Source organism: Elephantulus edwardii, unplaced genomic scaffold, assembly GCF_000299155.1.
Source record: "Elephantulus edwardii isolate Elephantulus edwardi_28Jun2011 unplaced genomic scaffold, EleEdw1.0 scaffold00106, whole genome shotgun sequence".
In the NCBI taxonomy this organism is placed as follows: domain Eukaryota; kingdom Metazoa; phylum Chordata; class Mammalia; order Macroscelidea; family Macroscelididae; genus Elephantulus; species Elephantulus edwardii.
The window spans coordinates 226,195-232,576 of record NW_006399856.1 but is presented as its reverse complement, the minus strand read 5'-3'; the positions used below and the strand labels follow the sequence as shown (position 1 = coordinate 232,576).

The window sequence follows — 6,382 nt, the reverse complement described above, 5'->3', positions numbered from 1 at the left end:
CATTTTAATGAACATTTACAGAGATTTTGGGTTTTCATTCATTCATTGTTGCACTGTTTTCTCTACCCTCCTCCCCAGTTCGTTCTTCTTCCCCCCCCATGTCTGTTTTAATTGTCCAGTTGCCGCAGTGCTTGTCAAAGCCAGTTCTGATTAATCTCATAGTTGATGTTTTTAAAAGAGCACAACTGTTTAGAGTGAGTTCTGGTGGCCTAGTGGTAAGAACCTACGCTGCAGCCCCGAATGCGTGCTCTGAGGGAGAAAGACGGGCAATTTCCTCCCGTGTGATTAACTGCCCCTGAATGCCCTCTGGAGAGTCAGCTATGAGTCAGTTCTGAGTTGACAGTACACAACAACAAGCACAATCTAACAGTAATATTGTTGATCAACCAGATGTTCTGCTGGAGAAGGAGGAACAATTTCCTCCTATACCAGTTAGATCTGATTTGACAGTACACCACAAAAAAATTTTTTTTAAAAGAGTAATATTGGTTTGGGTTTTTTTAATTATTATTTTTTTTAGCATCTGGTGGATTTGAGCCACGTACCTCTGGGATTGCAGTGCAGCTTCTTGTCCCTAGGCCACCGGAATTTCCTAGTAATATTGTTCTTGTTAAGTGCTGTTGAGTTGAGTATGACTCATAGCAACCCTATGAACAAACGATCTGAACGATCTGAACTCTTGTCGTTTCTCTAATACTCATAGAGTTTCCAAACGCCTGTTGTTTAAGAACTGGACGCCAATCCTGCTTCCAAGCCTCTCTCAATCTGGGAGGGCTACCAAACCCTGTCCACCATGTGTAACCATTCAAGTGTAATACTATTGTTAATTTTGTTTTAGCTAATTTGTTATTTAGCTAAAAAGGTGACCTTAGGGGTTTTCCTTCAAGCTTTGAAGAATATCTCAGGGCAACATGCTTAGGGAGGCCTTCTCCAGTAACAACCAGCGCAGGAGGTCTGCGTTTGTTCAAAACAATGTAAGATTCTGTTCCACATTCAGACCAAAGAGTTTAGTGTCCCCGGAGGCATTTTATTTGCAGTGTGTGTTACATTCCTAGAAAAGGAATCCCAGGATTTTTCCTCCTGTGTGTGTTTTTTTTTTTTCTTGCTTCCTTGTGGTCTGTACAATGAAACCGAACTGACGGGACAGGAGCAGATTTTTCTGCCACTTTTCTAGCTCTTTGAGTTGCACATCAAATCTGAGGCTTATAACGCCACACTTGTTTAACCTGCCTGTGAGGTTGACAGTTTTCCCCCTGCTCTGTGATTATCAGTGATTTCAAATTCGCCAAACTATGACTCTGGAGCACAGGCTGATAAGAACCTTGCACTTTCCTCTCTTCTCGGCCTTGTTGATGCTCTTGTGAGCGTCAGCCAGGACATTCATGCGCACCGTTGTGGTGGTGCAGAAAGATGGTGGAAAGAGGAAGGTCGGACAGAAACACTTAATGAGTAAACAGTAGCTGGTAGCTCAAGGCATCTGGGGTGAAGGAAGAGGACACCCAGAGGGAGCAGTTTCCACCAGTAAACACTGCGTTGTAGCTACATCTACTTTGAAATGCTGTTCACTCTGCTTCAAAATACATGCTTAAAACTCAAGGCACCAGTCAGGCACTGGCCTTGACTCTAACTCGAGCTTCTTGATCTTTTGATGGATTGCATTTGTGCCCTCCAAAAATGTGCCATGGGCACACACAAAGATGAGTGAAGGGAAAGGCAATATCCAATAAAGGAAAAATCAGGTGCTCGCTTCGGCAGCACATATACTAAAACTGGAACGATACAGAGAAGATTAGCATGGCCCCCGCACAAGGGTGACACGCAAATTCGTGAAGCGTTCCATATTTTTTCATGGGGGAAAGAAAAGGAAAAATCAGCACAAGGCAGAGAGATATAGAAGGATTAAAGGGGAAAGTGTGATTACATTGTGGATATTTAAATGAATGGTATAGAACAAAATATGTATAAATGGGTGAATGGAAATGAATTTGCTTTGTAAACTTTTACTCAAATAATTTAAAAAAAAAAGATGTATATTGTAAATTCTGCCCCCCTTATGTGTAGTTATAATCCATTTAGGGTTGGACTTTTTGTTATATTCATGAGAAAAGATTGTTGCTGTTTTGTGCCTTCTAGTCCCTGCGGATCATACTGTCCCTATGGACAACAGATCCAGAGCTTGCCCCATCTTTTTTTTTTTTTTTGGCAGTTTCCAAGTAATTTTATTCAGAATTTTGAATTTGCTTCCTGAATCAATAAATACTATACAAAACAATGTAAAAATGGCTACCATTTTCTCCCCCTTGCTCCCCCCACCTAGAATAATACCCTGGGCCACCTCACTCTAGCACTGTCCCGTCAGATTTGGTCCAGCATACGGGGTTGAATGACATCATAGCTCCTTGAGTGTTGAAAGAGTCTGGCTGGGGTGGGGAGAGCCTCATGGATCTGCAGGTGACTAGGTTAGAGAAATGGATTAGTGTTTGTTTTCTTGTTGTTGCTTTTTTTAAGAGGGGGAGAAAAGTCGGCGACTGGGGCAAGAACCTACCCCAAAGAAAAGGGTGTCTAAAATGTTCATGGTTCCTTCTTTTGCCTCAAAAAGTGACATTTATTAAAAAAGAGTGTGAGGGGGGGGGGGAAAGACAAGATGTCCATCCCTTGGCTCCCTTCACTACCCCCTCCTGCTCCAGCCCTCCAGGATTGAACCCTGGGCCAGGGCTATAGCAGGACAGATGGCCCCTTTCAGATGAGGTCAGCAACATTGAGGGGCATTTCCTCAATGGAGGTGTTATAGAAGGTCTCAATGTCTCGAAGGGTCCTCTTGTCTTCTTCTGTCACCATGTTAATAGCCACACCCTTACGGCCAAAGTGCCCACCACGTCCAATTCTGTGAATGTAATTTTCCCTGTTGGTGGGAAGGTCATAGTTTATGACTAAAGAAACTTGTTGTACATCAATGCCTCTGGCCAGTAGGTCAGTAGTGATGAGAACTCTGCTGGAGCCAGAACGGAACTCCCTCATGATCACGTCTCGTTCCTTTTGGTCCATATCTCCATGCATGGTAGAGACGGTGAAATCCCGGGCATGCATTTTTTCAGTGAGCCAGTCAACCTTCCTTCGGGTGTTAATGAAGATGACGGCCTGGGTGATCGTTAATGTTTCGTACAAATCACACAGTGTGTCCAGCTTCCGCTCCTCACGTTCCACATTGATGTAGAATTGGCGGATACCCTCCAGGGTCAGTTCTTCCTTCTTGACAAGAATCCGAATGGGGTCCCTCATGAACTTCTTGGTCACTTCAAGCACATCAGAAGGCATTGTAGCTGATAACAAAACTACCTGGGTGTTGCTGTTGAGCTTCTGGAATATGTCATAGATCTGGTCCTTGAATCCACGGCTTAACATTTCGTCAGCTTCATCCAGCACAAACATTTTTATGTATTTGGGAGAAACGTATCTTCGATTAAGCATATCAAATACACGGCCTGGGGTACCAACGATGATGTGCGGAGCCTCCATCTGCAGTTTCTGTACTTCAGCACGTACATTGGTGCCCCCAATGCAGGCATGGCAGGAGGCACCCATGTAATCTCCTAATGCCATTACCACCTTCTGTATCTGCTGGGCCAACTCTCGAGTGAGAGCCAGGACCAAAGCCTGGGTGGCCTTCAGATCCAATTCTATCTGCTGTAGAATTGATATGGCAAAAGTGGCTGTTTTCCCAGTCCCAGATTGGGCTTGAGCAATCACATCATAACCCTTGATACAAGGAAGAATGGCTCGCTGCTGTATAGCTTGCCCCATCTTGTGCTGCTCTCACAATCTATCTGACATCCTTAGCCCATTTTCACAATCACTGTATCAATCCCTCTTGGTGAGGGTCTTCCTCTCTTTCTCTGACCCTCCTTCTTTCCCAGCATGATGTATTTTTCCAAGGACTGAACCCCTCCTAACAACAAGCCCAAAGTATGTGAGACAAAGTTTCATCATTTTTGTCTCTAAGGAGCACTTGGTTGCATTTCCTCCATGACATACTTGTTTGTTCTTTTGGCTGCTCATGGTAGAGTCAGACTTCTTCGCCAACACAATAACCCAAAGGCATCAGTTCTTCTGTCCTCCTTCATTATTGTCCAACTTTCAAATGCATGGGAAACCATGGCTTGGATCAGGTGCACCTTAGACTGTAAACTGACATTGTTGTTCTTTAGCACCTTGGCGAGGTCCTTAGTAGCAGATTTTCCCAATGCAACACACTTTTTGATATCTTGACTGCTACTACAGCATGCACATTTCTTGTAGAACAAGTTAGATTACATCATCCACAACTTAAATTCCACGCCCCATCTATCATGATTTCCTGAGATCAAATAATCTGATTCAGGCCATAGTCACTTGCTATGCATCTGAAAGCTGGACATGAATAAGGATCACAGGAGAAGAATTGATGCCTTTGGGCTGTAGTGTTGGAGAAGAGTACTGAACTGAACCCCGTGGATGGCCCAGAGAACAAACAAATATATCTTGGAGAGGATGCAACTAGAGTTCTCTTTGGAAGCAAGAATGATGCAGCTTTGCCTCACATACTCTGGGCATGTTGCTAGCAGGTGCTATTCCTTGGAGAGGGACATGATGCTGGGAAGGGTGGAGGGTTGGTGAAGGAGAGGAAAACCCTTGACCAGGTGGATTGACTTGGTGACTGCCACAGTGGACTCATTGTGTCAGGAAGTGTGAGAGTGGCACAGGATAGAACAAGGTTCAGATCTTTTGCTCATGGGGTCACTATGAGTAGCACTTGACTCGGCGACATCTAATAACAACAACATCATGATTATGCCTATTGGTCCAGTGCTGAGGATTTTTGTTGTTTTGTTGTTGAGATGTAATCCATATTGAAGGCTGTAGTTGTTTTTTTTATCTTATGCAGTAAGTGCTTCAAGTCCTCATCACTTTCTGCAATCAAGATTGTATCATCTGTATAACACAATGGTGTGGCTGTATTTAACTTAATTCTAGAGAAATAGCAAGATTGCTTGTTGTGACTTGGGGTTTTGCCTCCTTTATACCTCTTGTATCACTGAGCCAGGACGTAGGGTAGATAATGCCAAGCCACAGGGAGATCACTAAAGAATCTGCAAACAAACTGGAAAGACAAGAAACTCTGGCTCCAACCTCCTCATCCCAGAACTGACAGAGAAAGGAAAACTCCATAGAGTTAGGAAAGATCACCCTGAATTTGGTCTTCAAGGCACTGTACACTTGGAAAAACAGCATTTCTGTGTCTTAAAGCCATTCACTTGTGGAATTGCTATTATAGCAGAACCAGTTCACTACGTGACCAGAGAGAGTATTTCTGTCACAGCAGCACTAGATGATTACCTGAGGGAGCTCTGCAAGCCTGCTTGGTAAGGTGGTCTGCTGCCATGCCAAGGCCGACCGGTCTCTGGCAGTTCGAATCCACCAGCAGCTCCAAAGGGAAAAATGGACACTCTCCTCCCTTGGAATCCTGCTGGACGGTCAGACATGAGCTGGTTCGCACTTGACCACGATGGATTTGAATTTTGTTTTGAGGTAGCTAACACAGCCTCCAAAGATGACCAGTGGACGGCACAAGTTTGGTCCTCTATGTTAATGAGCACCTGCTGAACAGGTAAAGAGCCCATCGCTTAGATGAGGACTGTACTACCCGTTAATTTTGTAATTGTTGTTGTGAAAGTGTATTAGTGAGATGCCGCTGAGTCTTTCCCGACTCATAGTGATGGATCCCATATGTCAGATGTGCAGGGTTGAACGACCCTCTAGACGTCTTAGTTACTTAGTCCTCCTGCTGGGAGACGAGAACTCCAAATTCAGGACATTGGCTCAAGGGAAGGCTTTCTCTCTCTCTCTTAGTTTGGGAGGAAGTTCTTTCTTTTCCTAAACCTCTGTAGTCTCTACTACATTCCTGGGAGGTTTCCATGTTTTGGCATTCCACTGTGTTGAGGAGATTCTCAAGGACCTGGGTCCAAAGCATGCACTCTACTTCTGGCAATTGTTGTACTGACGTGTTCTTTTTCTGCTTGCTTTTCCACTCCTTTAATCTCCTGTGAGATGAGAGGTGTTTCAGGGCACACCTAAGGGACCCTTCCTTAATATGCATCAGTGCCCTGTAAATACACTGAGTAGTAAAGAAGAATGACAAGATCTCTGCCCTCAAGAAATTGTCAGACTAAGCTGAGTCAAGACACACCAAGTACAGAATATTTTAGGAACATATAACTCAACTGTTTGGCATTGATGCTAAAATGAAAAGTCTTTTTTGTTGTTGTTTTGTTTATTATTATTCATTTTAATGGAAGTTTACAGAGACTTTGGATTTCCATTCATTCATTGTTGCACTTTTCTCCAT

At 43.8% G+C, this 6,382-nt stretch overlaps 1 protein-coding gene and 1 pseudogene across 1 annotated transcript in view; one reads left to right on the top strand and one right to left on the bottom strand.

Moving 5' to 3' along the window:
• Positions 1-6,382, top strand: part of LOC102844228 (sterol 26-hydroxylase, mitochondrial-like) — a 52,088-nt gene that overhangs the window by 20,305 nt on the left and 25,401 nt on the right. The gene's annotated exons all lie outside the window — the stretch shown is intronic.
• LOC102866360 lies at positions 2,740-3,801 on the bottom strand (annotated as a pseudogene).